The sequence below is a fragment of the Erpetoichthys calabaricus genome, chromosome 4 (genome assembly GCF_900747795.2).
Source record: "Erpetoichthys calabaricus chromosome 4, fErpCal1.3, whole genome shotgun sequence".
Lineage (NCBI taxonomy): Eukaryota > Metazoa > Chordata > Cladistia > Polypteriformes > Polypteridae > Erpetoichthys > Erpetoichthys calabaricus.
This window is the reverse complement of record NC_041397.2, coordinates 188,477,565-188,489,614: the sequence shown is the minus strand read 5'-3', so window position 1 is coordinate 188,489,614 and position 12,050 is coordinate 188,477,565. Positions and strand designations below refer to the sequence as shown.

General features: G+C 36.3%; 1 protein-coding gene across 3 annotated transcripts in view; it reads right to left on the bottom strand.

The window, feature by feature from the left end:
- The window catches only part of rasa3 (RAS p21 protein activator 3), a 310,651-nt gene that overhangs the window by 105,127 nt on the left and 193,474 nt on the right, over positions 1–12,050 (bottom strand). The gene's annotated exons all lie outside the window — the stretch shown is intronic.

Genomic DNA, 12,050 nt, shown 5'->3' with positions numbered 1-12,050 from the left:
ACCAGGGGGGGTAAACGTTGAACATTATTCAAGTTATTGTCTGTTTTTTACCTGCATTTTTATTACTCTGTGTGAATTTCCCCTTGGGATTAATAAAGTATCTATCTATCTATCTATCTATCTATCTATCTATCTATCTATCTATCTATCTATCTATCTATCTATCTATCTATCTATCTATCTATCTATCTATCTATCTATCTATCTGTCACAGCAAAGGCACTTGTGTTGTTTGTATTCAGAAACGCTGACAACCAGAAAGTGCACGCCACTGAACTTTATCATATTTGTGATGTCACACACCATGACTTTCAGTTGTCGTGTGATAACAATGGGGATAGCAACTGCACAAAAATGGCAGCCCTCCTAAGAAAACAAAATGGCAGTGCACCAGATGTGAAATATTGTAGGTAATTCAAAATGACTTTAAACCACCATACTAATTAAACGAACAGATTCCTCATATTCCAAATAGCCCACAGAGATGAAAAATGAAAGAAAAAATATGTTAACAAAGTTAACATGGTATGAAATTAAAAAGCATTACCATTCATAAATTACACTCCTCACAGTATCCATCTTTCAAGCATACCACATTCAAAGCCAAATCCTCAGCAGGTTTGAAACACCCAAAATCAAATGTGGTTTTGTGTAATGAATCTGATGTCCCCATATTTTCTTCCCTATGATTTCAGGTTTTTCTGCGGTACACTTGGCTTTTAGTTAGCAACAGCAACAAGCTAGCTATCTACCATTGCTGCAGTCCCCAATGGCTTGCAAAGCTGAGATTTCCCCAGTCATATCCAGTTCATAAGATCAAACTAAATGAAGTAACCCTTATGGCCTCTCCTCACATTCCATCAAACTGACAAAGTACATTTTCTCTCACAGGGTTTCTTCACCACTAACACAATCTTTTCATGTCTTTTTATCATCTCTTCTTTGTTACCTCCTTTCAACTTTTCTTTTTTCTCTAAGCTAAACAGAAGATAGTATGTAAGTGGCCTACTAACCATTTATTTCATTATGATTGGATGAAGAGCTTCAATTACATTAACGAAACTGACCAACCAAACAAATTCAGTGTTACTCACTACAAAAGAGAGCACAATATTGCTCCAAGTAGTGGTTTCATAAGTTCCTTTTTAGCAAAATATCTTTAGAAAACTTAAAGCTATTAAACTTAATAAGATTATTAAACCTACCACTGTCTTTACCTTTGTAAGGTCATACATAAGTTATTCCTTTATTAAGAAAATGACTAAAGCACTGGGTCTAAAAGAGTAATGAAACTATTGCAAACTACACTCCAGAATACATAATATGACATTTATGCTTATTCTAATGATATCAATATTATTTCAGACAGACTTGTAGCACAGGACAAAACATTGTTCTATGTGTAATGTCATGGAAATACACCATTCTGTCTAGGAGACAGTTGTGCAGTAACAGGTTTCACAAACTCCTCCAAATCACAACATGAATATGCTAATGGATTTACCATTGTGGTTCACAAGCCTATGATCAATAAGGTGGGAAGATCCTATACAGAACCGACACAAGTCTTCACCGATAATGTCTTTTGTTATTATAATTTCACTTTTAATAATTAAGTCTTTATCTGTTGTGATATATAGCACTCTATAGTGCATTCATAACACATTTACATATAAAAATATATTAATTTCTCAGAAGATAGTGTGTCAGGTTGCTAAAACCAGCAATGCCTATTTATCATACTTTTTGGTACTTTAAATTAAATGTCTCTTATTACAACGTACTGATAACTGTAATTAATCAGTTATTACCTGCATGATTACAGTTTAACTAGCATTATTACTGTGTATACAAAGTGTGACTCTGTAAATGGGACAAATATTTAATGTATCTTACTATAGTGTACTTGCATTGTGTGTATCTACACTGTAGTTATTACAGTAATTGCAATTCTTTAATACCATGTATTTACTGGGTAACACGAATAACTATACACAGACACACATTTCTGATCCTTATTCCATACTTTGGCTGTGCATTTAACTATACCAACTCCTAAGCTGCACAATATACGGTAGTAGTAAAGCTTATTGACCATGTAATCAAAGAAGTAATTATAAAGTAAGTACAAATAAAAGGACAATTAAAGCATTGCATAATTTATCATTTCATTTCCCACAGGTGCTTCTACTCTATTTATCGCTTGATCTGCTCAGCATAAATCTCAAGAGAGATTTCACTGTTGGCATTTCATGAGAACATATGTGAATTAGGCAATAAGGCAAAGAAACTGATCTTGCATTTTATAGAAGTGGGTGGTATACTATAAAAAATGTTAAATTATTTTCACCGGAAACTTGTGGGAAGTGTGAACTCCACCCAAGCACTAATCTCAAGAACTGTGAAAAGCTGTTAGGGAAGTCATTGTTTTTTTTTTTTTAACTTACAAAATTAATAGAATTTTTAGCCCATCCAAAACAAGATCTAAACAAGCAGCATTCTTATATAGCATTTGCTTGACATTATCCTACAAATTCATACTGTAATTCCACTTTATTAAAATTAACAGTGCTTCTGGAATTAAATTAAATTCTGAAAACAACTTGGGGCAGTGGTATGTCTCCTAATTGCTTTCTCTCTCATGCTTTCTTGATTTCTGTGTATTCTGGCATCTTATACTAAATCATCCCAATAAAGAAATTGTTCTTAATGGTTTTCACTTTATCTCATTGCTGCCTTCCATGCTACTGACCATACCATCCTACTAAAAAGCCTGAACAATTGTGCTGGACGTAATGGAATATGCATGTGCTCCTACCTCTGTGGGTCAGTTATACAGTCTACCTGTGTGATAGCACAGAATATTTGAAACTCTGATTTTTATATACAAAGCTGTTAATTCCCATACCATAGATTGCTTGTTATTGTTACTAGTCTATCTTGAAGATGAATCATGTCAGGTCCTTCCATACTCCTCACTTTCTACTCTGTCCTTCATTTAGGAACATGGCAACAAGATGTCATCGTCTTTGATTGGCGATCAACCCTAAGAAACACATCTCGGTTTATCCTTTGCCATTTACTCCAGGTGCTGTGCTTTATATTCTATTTCAAATCTACAATAACACTACAAATAAACAGAGATTCCCTAGGTGGGATCCTAACTCTTCCCATGGCTATTGTGTCAAGCTTATGCTTTATTAGTGGTTATCTTCATATCACACTTGAAATGCCCCTTCTCTCTCTCAATTGCCTTTTTAATTGGCTTTACCTGTTAATTGATTCTCTAGTAGAATTATTTGTACCCTTGTTGTGGTGTGAAATTTTGTATATAAGTTGGTAAATATCTTGTATGTCTTTATTTGTAACTGGGACCAAGCAATGTAATATTAGTGTTTTATCGTTGATAAGAACAGCAGTGGTTTAATGTTTAAGAACCCCCCCCCCCCCGCCCCAGTTTTAGGACTGAGTCCTAGTAATTTTATGACAGGGTGAGGGGAAGTGCCTAAAACTGGTTTGGCTAGTGATTCTCTGTAGGACTCTCTCAATCAACCCCCACAGAAAAGCCAGACTACCTAGCTGGTAAGAATCAGCTCAACAAACGGTTTTGGGGGCAGGAGTGAAAAGTATTGTGTGCCCTGATTGGTCTGAAGTATGTCTGTTTGGGATTGGTTTGAATAAGAGGCCATTCTGTAGCACGATGCCCTATTGGTGTAAGGATTTGGAAAAAGAATGTATAAATTTGGTTGCTTTACCCCTTCCTCTCTCTCTCTCACACCATCATGATGAAGGAGCATCTCACACACCATGAACTGAAAAGAAGACCACACTGGGAAGCACAACTCGGCAGCCATATTGAAACAGGCATTCAGCCTGTCCTGAAGAAATCTGAATAAAAATGATGACTTAACTAGAGACATTTTAAGTAACTAACAAGTATGTGTGCTGCCTGAAATTGCACATCAGCATTTATCAGGTTGTATGGTTGCCAATATTCAATTGTACTTTACTTATTGTTATTATTTTATGAATATTACCAATAATACATTATTTAAAGTTGCAACTTAACTCCTGCTTGTCTTTTTACTCTACCTAATTGCCTGAAGTTATAGATGTAGAAGGGAAGGTGGGGAGAAGTTATAAAGTACAATACCTTATAAACAGTGGTAAGTCTATGGGATTTGAGGCATTCTAACAAAGTCTACACATTAAAAATACAAAAGGGGAAAGTAGAGTAATATAGAACTCTACCAAAACAAAACAACCTAATCCTGATTCTTCCTTATTACCATCTCATACAGTCAATCTGCTCCCTTGCATTATCACTTCATTTTATTTATGTAGATACTATGTCCAAGGAAGTCAACTAACCCCATCCATGGTGCCCAGAGCAGACCCCACTTCTTCTGGTCTCCTGGACGGTGGTGTCTCACTCTGACGAGAACTTCAAATACGTTACAGACCCCCTGTGAATTCAACCTTACTCCTGACAGACATTTTCAGCGTTGAGCCATTGCTAGTCAACCTTTCTGTTGTGCAGCCACACTCTCCTTATTCTTTTCTTTTTATATTAAACTGTGTCAGGTTGGATAATGGATGGATGGATGGATGTGTCACATGCTTGTTGCCCAACTCTCTTTGGCAAATATTTGTGGTCTGCAACATACTGTAGGTCACAGGTATAATAAAGCAGCTTGACTCAATCATACCGAACATAATAAATTGGTCTTTCCCATGTCATCATATAGAAACAGGTAGTGCTGCTCAATGCTTAGCACCCAAAAAAAGGGCAGCTTGTCCTTCACTGCCATTGTGGTTACCATCTTCTCCCTTTGCCATGAGAGACATGTCTGCACTATATAACTTTGAAATGCATTCTTGTTTCATTTGCAAAGCACCTTATGATGATGATATGTTCTGGGAAGGATATAATATAACATGGAGATAGATAGACTGCATTGTACATAAATTACGTAAAATGTACTTAATAAAATACGTAATTCTTTCCAAGTGTTTTCTGCAGACATAAAAAAGATATTGTTTTAAAACAGAGAAAATTAAAGATGGAATATACATATAAATGAGATTACCAACCCAAAAACAAAACAACAGTTGTGACCGTTGTGGCACAATTTAAAAGACACCTGCAGTATTCACTATGACGTGCCACCTGAAAGTAACATGAAAAAGTCAACACTTTTTACACAAAAAACAGTTTCAAGTGCTTCTGATTAAATTCAGCTAATTATCATTTTCATTACTATTATTCTCACTCAGCTAACCCAGATGAGAATAACAGGAACAAAATGCTGAGCTGACTTCACTAGGCCTCTCTATCCCCCATTACCTCCATCCATGTTATAATACTTAGGGTTTTATCCCAGGCCCACATTTTCTTTCTTTTTTTGGTTTTATATATTATTTTGTAAATTCTACTTGTTTTTTCTTTTTCTTTGTAATTTATTTTTTCATAGTGAATATTGTTGTGTTTTTATCATTATATTATGGTAATTATGCACTTATTAATCCTTTGTCCACATTATGTTGAGCCCTAGGAGGTAGGACCCCATGACACTGCATCTGTGGAATGACCTCAAGGAGTATATAAGCCTGAGAAACCCTCAATACTAGCGCTAAGGCTTTAGTGTTTTCACCTTTGTTGTTCAGTTCTCCTTCAGCTCTTTGGATTATAACTTTGGATTTTGCTTTTGTAAATGCTCTTTCCTATTAATCTGTACTGTACGGACCTTGGCTTCTTTTTGGTTTTAATTTTATTATTGGACTTGGTTCTCTTTTCTGTTAGGCTTGTCTCATAGTCATACCTTGTTTAATGCCTGTTTTGTTTTGTTAGTTGCTGTTCTTGATTTTTAATTTTTATGTTGGTAATAAAATCCTTAAATACAAAGAACTTTATTAATGTCAATTATGCCAGGGTCTTCAATGGTTCCTCCCTTCGTGCCCGTAAAGAATTCAGTCTTGACACATTTTGCCTCATGCAGGACATGGTATCTGCTTTTTGAGTTTGGGGCCAGGGTGATTTTGTTTCTAGGCCTCATATATAGCCCTTAGACGCGCTTCACAACATGTCTTCTTTTGCAACTTCCCGATATGCCCAGGGTGGCTGAGAAATACAGCCCCTCCTTTTGTTATGTGTGTGGAAAAACAGACATAAGTAGAAGAGACAAGTAGAACCTCCAGAAGTCTGAAATGGTATATGAATCAAGCTAAAGTTTGGCACCCTAAAACCCTCCCCTTTTTTATAGAAATCATAACCAAAAAAAATCAAAGTTACAAACCAAAGTGATGTGATTGACAGAAATTAAACCAGAAAATCAAAAAAAAAAAAAAAAGCTAATGGACGGAGCTGACTTTACATAGTCAAGTAAGTGACATCATGCACTGCACACTTCCAGTTGTTTCCATAGTGATGCTCTAGCAACCACAATATGGCAGAACCCAGAAAAAACAACATGGTATCAGGAAAAGACATGAACCAAAATTCACATATGTAAATATTGGTTAAACATGATACTGAAGTGCAGATATGAATTTAAAACCCATACCTGGGAAAAGAAAAGTTGAAATGGAGAAAAAATAAAATAATGAAAATAAAACATGGAACCAGATCATTACACTAGTGTGACCCGAGTCTGTTCCTTCTTGTGGACTGGCATCCAAAGTACAAAATGGTGATTCTCCTCCAAGTCCATCCCACTTTCACAGAAAGTGAGCTCAGCTACTGTGTACAGGCACATTTTGGTCAATTATAGTCCCATTTATTTGGTTATTAGCCTTAGCTCGTAACCATAGGTGAGAATGGGGATGCAGGCTAACTGGTAGGATAAAACCTTCACCCAAGTACTCAGTTCCAGCTTCACCACTATAGTCCATGCATCGTCTGCAAAACTGTTGATGCTGCACCGATTCATTGGTCTGTCTCATGATCACCTATTCCTACCCTTGCGACCAAGATGCCAAGGTCCTTGACCTCCTCGACTTACCTGAACAGAGCATGAAACTCAAACTTCAGGGCTCTGTGTTTAATTTAAAGACATTATATCTTACCTCATAATACCTGTTGATAATAAATTAAATTAAAATAAATGGGATTCCATTAAGAAATGTGTCTAATCCATCTAAGAGGTGTGAGGTCCCAGTTAATGAGGATGCATTTTATAGGTACATTAAGATAAAACCTCCTGTACTGTCAACCTATTGAATGGTGATGAACAAGACTGCAATTTGCACATGTCCCAGAAAACTAACTAATTACAAGTCTGTGCTTATCTTAAAAAGATTTTCTTAGTTACAGGAGTTCAACATGCTTTCAGTATTTTCCTTGGTCATTTAATAGTATATTATGCTATGTGGGATTATATTAGGTTTTTATGGATTTTGGATATACTATGTTTTATAGTATTTAAAACAAACCTGTGCAGTTTTTAAACAATAAGTCACTTGATGTTAAGAATGAATCAGCTATAAAGTCAGAACACTGTGAGACATGCTCACAAATTTCAGTTTTAATGATTTGCATCAAGTTGGCAGTTAGTCTTTCTCCTCAAAGGGTCCAAAGTGCATGTTATAACACTCAGTATGTAAAGCTTCTGCTCTGGCAGGTGGTGTACTCCGTAAACCACAACATTATTGGCTCAACTCACTGTGCAACCCTAAGTATGCCACTTACTCTGCCTGTGCAAAAATGTATATAAAATAAACTGTACTCTGATTTTGCACTTGTAAAGTACCCTGAAATGATGTTAATTACAGGAAGGTATCTCTCTATTATAAAAAAAAATCTTGGAAAGGAAAACCAAGGAGACGAGACGTGATCATCTCAGAAGACACTTAAAAGACCCACGAGACGAAAGAGATTGGCCACGGAGCGTCTTGTGGGGACCATAAACAAGAGACTTGGTGCCAAGAGATAGTCCCAGGACCATCTCGCGGGCACATGGAACATGAGATTCTTGCAAGACATGCCCTACTAACAACCAATATCAAATAAGACCACGGGCAGCAAAACACTCAGTCATGTAAAGGCTTGTAGCAGACACAAATCCTGTGCTCTCAGCTCATATAAAGCATATAAGGACAATACATTCTAGATGAAACGTCAACGACTAAGCGAAGAAGAAAGAGAAGTGTGGAGAAAAGAGACCCAAAAGCGTTGGAGAGAAAATAAATGCAGATAAGAGATTATGAAAGCAGTGGAATTCGAAAGGCTCAAAAAAAACGATGACGCGATACACATGCAGAGAAAGGTAAAGAATTTGAAAGCAGTAAAATTCAAAAGTATTGTAGCGTCCCAGCCAGGTTGAAGGACGGGAGGAGGGGTTGGAGTGGGTGCTAGAAGGTTGTGTTTGGGGTTACGAAGTTGCCATTCTTTTTCTTGATTGTTCAAGTAAAACTTGAACGGAGGTCACTACAGTATCAAAAAAAGATAGTAAATCCAAAATGTTTCTAGGGCAAGATCCAACCTGCGAACACTGCAACCAAGCTCCTGCCTCACTGGGTCACATGTTTTGGGCCTGCACCAAACTAACATCATTTTGGACCAAAATTTTTAAGTGCCTTTCAGACAGCCTTGGGGTCACAATCCCTCCTAACCCATTAACAGCTGTGTTTGGTGTTCTTCCAGACGGACTTGAAGTGGAGAAGGACAAGCAAACGGTGATTGCATTCATTACACTTTTGGCACGCAGACTTATTTTGTTAAATTGGAAGAATCCTAACTCTCCTCTGATAAGTCAGTGGGAAACCAATGTTTTATATTATTTGAAATTGGAAAAAATTAAATTCTCAGTTAGAGGATCTGTACAGAATTTTTTTAAAACCTGGCAGGATCTAATCAATATTATTTTAGAATAAGAGAAATAACTATTACTGCATTTACTTCCCTTCTCCATTTTTTATTTACCTATATATATTTCTTCCTTTCTTTTGTTTATTGTTGCCTTATTAAAAAGCCCTAAGCAATTCTCCTTTGGCTAAGCTCTCCTTCTCAGGGGTGGGGTTTGATTTGTCTTCAATTTTTTTTTGTTATAAATTGATCTATTTGTATGGAATGATTACAATAAAATTAATAAATAAAATTTAAAAAAAAAAAAGATAGTAAAGATTGCATTAGCACAAACAAAAGGAAATTATTACTTGAAAAAAGGGAAAATAATCATCACGGACCAGGTGTAATTGAAAAAACAGCAGGACAAAGCGAGGTCAGAAATAAAAGACAAAGAGTAGAAAACAAAGTAAAACATCATAAAGAGGTTCAAAAATGAGGGGGCGAAACACATGCAGAGCAGGTTAGAGATAATGAAAACAGTGGAATTCAAAAGACACAAAAAAAGCAGGCACGATATACATGTAGAGCAAGTTACAGAATATAAAAGCAGAAAAATTCGGAAGTATCAAAAAAAGATAAAGATTGCATTAGCGCTAAAAAAGAGAGATTATTACTCGGTGAAATAACATAAAGGCAAATAGAGATCGAATATTTGGACACAGGTGATATGTCAGAAGTATGGAAATATTGTAAGGCTTTGAAGTTTAAGTCAGAGAATTGTAGATCGTCTAATTCGTGCTGCCATCAGGGAAAAGTAGTGTTTCTACACAATGAGGAGGCGTATCCAAGAGAATTAAAAGATTTGATGTTTGGGGAAAGTGAAATCCACACACAGTCAGTCAGTCATTTCCCAACCCGCTATATCTGAAAACAGGGTCACGGGGGTCTGCTTGAAACTAATACCAGCCAGCTCAAGGCGCAAGTCAAGAACAAACCCCGGGCAGGGTGCCAGCCCACCGCAGAATCCACAAACACTACAAGCAAAATATCCGAGTCTACAATAATCTTTTCGCCTTTGCATCAGTCAATGCTCAAAACGTAGGTTTACACAATAATGGACCATACGCTATGAGATTCTGTGGTCCCGCAACAGTTAAAGCAACGACAAGTTTAATTTAGAAGAAAACACAATTCGGTCAGGTGTATATTTATGATCACGGAGAAGCAATGCAAATTTTAGCAGGCAACAAGACAGGTAATATAGTATATATTCCATGAATAATATTAGACACCAAAGAAGATCTTGATATGCCATTCGTATTAAAATGTTTACAGTTCCCTGTGAGAATAGCTTTTGCTACGACAATTAACAAATCACAGGGACAAACATTAGAAAAAGTTGGATTATTTATTAGAGAAAAGCAAACGATATTCACTCACGGGCAGTTATACGTTGCATTGTCACAATGTATCTCCAAAAATGGAATCAAAATTCAATGCAATCTTGAAGAAAAGGTAATTCCAAATATTGTTTTTACTGAAGCTTTAAAGTAAAAGTGCAAATAATGAAATTGAAACAATTCCAAAGAAAAAAAAAATGCTTTTAAAATTGTATATCCAATTAACCAAACACGGGGGTTGGCGAGCAAAGCGAGCAGGGGGCAGAGCCCCCTAGTTATCTAAAACAAACATTTGTGGTTTTAACTGCTGGTGCCCAAATATAAATGACAAAAGTTGCAGTTACTAAAGTTTATTAGATAGATCTTTATTGTCATTGTCACTTTTACAAAGGAACAACGAAATTGAAGAATCTAAAAGACCAATGGTACTGTATATGAAATGAATGCAGGTAGTGATCCTATTTATATAACCAAGGGGCTCTACCAGACAAATGTAGGGCCTAATCTCCTCCTGAACTAGTTAATAGGAGTCAGTGGGAACTGCAATTAAAATATCTGGAATCCTCCAAATCACTTGAGGGGAGTACTGTATGTTTGAGTTCCAGTCCCCTGTTGGGAGCCAGCAACCTTTCCAGGTTCTATGTGTCCATATCTAAGGTGGTGTGGGCTTCTAAACAAAATTCAAAACCTGGAAGTGACTGCCAAGGTATACCTAAAAGTAGTCAATCTCCAGGATTTAAAGCTACTTCTAGCTCCAGCGTTGGTGATCATGGAGTCTGGAGGTGAGTGATTAGCAACAGTTCAGCTGGTGAGGACGAAGAAAGGCAAGTGTGTGGAAGAGTTTGGAGATTTATTTAAAGGGAGGTGTGCAGAAAGTATTGTGTAAATATATGTGGGCAAGGTAACCATGTACATGATGGGTAAAATAGGGTCAGTCAGCTGTATGATATGTTGGGCATTTTATTTTTGTTCCCTTTTTACTGTACATTGTGTTCCCCAAGTTCTATTATCTTTGCCTTATAATATTATCCTTTGGTCAGTGAAAATCATATAAACACCTACTCCATGCTCACTGCTTCATTACAGTGCACAGCCATCCATGCCATTTCCGACCCCAATTCTTGCAGTTCAAGAAAGCACTAAGCTTAGCAGCAATGGCACATTGCAGTTTGCACGTCTAAATGAGACGTACATACCAGTGAATTATTGTGGAGCCAGTTTAGAATCACCATTTATCAACATTAAGTACAATATACCCTTAACGATTTTTTAATTTTATAATCAACCTTTTCACTCCATTTCATTGAAAAATTATTTCTCAAATACCTTCATTTATTTTCAATCCAGACAGCTAGAAACTCATAATATTTCACATATCCAGTGTACTTCAGGCAGTTTTATGATCCACTCATCTACAGTATTTACTGGACCAGCATACTCCAATATGTAACAGTAGTTTCTGTTTCAGTACTTACTTGTGGACAGCTCATTAATGTCAATTGTATTTTATATTAAATTTATATTTTTATAACAGATTGATGCAGTTTCCAGGGTTGGCTGCCACTGTGCATCTCAGGATTCTGTGTTAGACTCTGGACTATTTGTCCTTATTTCGATTTAGAGAGTTGGATTTGGAATAGAAAATATTTATCAAATAATTCATTTATTACCTTTAAACAAGTTTTGAACTATTTGCCGTCTCAAATATACTCATGAACCTGTTCAACCAGTTAACCTTGCCCTGAACTCCTTGATACAAGTTCCTTCCATTTCCTTTTTCATTCTCTTTCTTTGTAACCGAATACCTGTGTCAGTTAAATTTTCTGCCAAATTCTACAACAGCATTATATTATATACAGTATATT